This window comes from Lathyrus oleraceus, chromosome 3, assembly GCF_024323335.1.
Source record: "Lathyrus oleraceus cultivar Zhongwan6 chromosome 3, CAAS_Psat_ZW6_1.0, whole genome shotgun sequence".
Classification (NCBI taxonomy): Eukaryota; Viridiplantae; Streptophyta; class Magnoliopsida; order Fabales; family Fabaceae; genus Lathyrus; species Lathyrus oleraceus.
This window is the reverse complement of record NC_066581.1, coordinates 211,017,600-211,019,745: the sequence shown is the minus strand read 5'-3', so window position 1 is coordinate 211,019,745 and position 2,146 is coordinate 211,017,600. Positions and strand designations below refer to the sequence as shown.

General features: G+C 38.5%; 1 long non-coding RNA gene across 1 annotated transcript; it reads right to left on the bottom strand.

Annotated features, from left to right (window-relative positions):
* Positions 1-560: 560 nt before the first annotated feature.
* LOC127126369 (uncharacterized) lies at positions 561-2,146 on the bottom strand. Its single transcript, XR_007804963.1, has 2 exons — positions 2,009-2,146; positions 561-846 (listed from the first exon to the last, which is right to left on the bottom strand). It is a non-coding gene; the product is annotated as an uncharacterized LOC127126369 (long non-coding RNA).

Sequence of the window (2,146 nt, the reverse complement as noted above, 5' to 3'; positions counted from 1 at the left end):
CTTAAACCCTAAATGTGAACTTGATAGATCAAGGGTGATCATGCGCTACCTACAAAAGAGTTAGGCAAATACAAAGACATACTTTTGGTATTTTGGTAAGTGAAATGATAAAATACAAGTATGATACAATCACATGGTACTTGGTGACCTCTCCCAAAATAAACCCAATGAAAGAGGGGTAAGGAGGATGTCAAGGTATGATCCCAATGCTAATGCATATGATGAGATTGCATGAGGGATCTTAGGGTCAAAATTGGGGTCTTACAACACCTACAAATGGGTGGTGATGCCTTTCGGTTTGAAAAATGTTGGGGCAACCTACCAAAGAGAAATGAATTCGATCTTCCATGATTTTATAGAGACTCTTATGCAAATTTACATAGATGATATTGTCATTAAGTCTGTTTCAGGGAAGAGCGATATAGACCATCTTCGACGATCCTTCGAAAGGATGAAAATACATGGTCTGAAAATGAACCTCTCAAATGCACTTTTTGTGTGCATGATGTAACACCCTTCTACCCAAACGACATATTTAAAGAATTTATCAGAGTATAACATGTAGAAGAGTTTACATTTCATTCAACTTAACACTCATCACTTTACAACATAAAAATATTTCATTTATTTTAATAAAACCTCGCAGCGGACAACAACACAATTAACGATTTATAAAAATGTTTCAACAAAACATATCAATAATTTAGTCTTCATACACAACTTAAATAATAATATAATCTCTATTGAATCCCATAACCCCGGTGTCACATGACCAGAGCATTGACTTGACTCTGTAGAATAACTCTACACTTATTCTTCACCTCAACAAAAGCTACTCCTCATTATCTGCACATTGCTCATCATAGATGAACATAAACACATGCAGAAGGGGTGAGAATTACATTATTAAACAATAATATAACGACAGAATATAATATGAATAATTTGCACATATGTCAACACGGATCATCACAATCATCATTATAATCCACAAACTCATGAATATCAACAAAACAACACATCAATTGCAATGCACACACCCATGCATGACTCAACACGACTCGGTATACCCATTTTGTGACCACTACAGGATCACTACTCTCAGATTCACCACCATAGAATCCGAGTTCCCCATAAGGAACCAAGCCTCTCAACAAGCCCGGAGTCAACAACATCATTGGAACTCAGTCCGTTCGTCACTAGGCATCGGCCTTTCATGAATGCATGCACATCAAACATGCATCATAATCAACATAGCAACAACAACATCATATAGTCATGTTATCATCTTCATTAATAGCATGACATACAACTCAACAAAACAACAACAACATTACAACGATATCACATCTGGGAGTTTAAAACGCGAAAGCTGTCCGTCAAACTGATATGGCGAACGCCGTTAGGCTAATGGTGAACGCCATTAGCGTTAAACGCTCCTATTCTGAAAACTGTCTATCAAACTGATATGGCGAACGCCGTTAGGCTAATGGTGAACGCCATTTAGCGTTAAACGCTCTTATTCTGAAAACTGTCTGTCAAACTGATATGGCGAACGCCGTTAGGCTAATGGTGAACGCCATTTAGCGTTAAACGCTCTTATTCTGAAAACTGTCTGTCAAACTGATATGGCGAACGCCGTTAGGCTAATGGTGAACGCCATTAGCGTTAAACGCTCTTATTCTGGAAAAAGGCCCAAATGGCGAGCGCCAAAGGCATAATGGCGAACGTCATTTGGCTGTTATGTGCATAAACAAGATTTTAAGCGCAGAAACAGTGGACGCGCGGCTTCTAAGCCTACAACCCAATATCAACATTTAACAATCATACATACACCACATACTTCGATTACAATGTATATAACGCCACCATACTCACAGATCGGACAATTTCCCTCAAAAACCACAACTTTCCCAATCTCCCTAAATTCCCCAAATTTATCAACAACCCAATCCTATATCATGTAATTGCTCGCATATTATCGTTTAATAAGGTTCAGACCCCTTACCTCTTTGGATTGAAGGAAGCTCTGAGCAATCTTTGGTCTTTTCCTCTTCCTTCTCTTTCTCTTCAGCGCTTCTCCCTTTTCTGACTCTGAGGCAAAATACGTGAAAATGAAAACCTTCAGTTATCTCCTTTGGCCTCT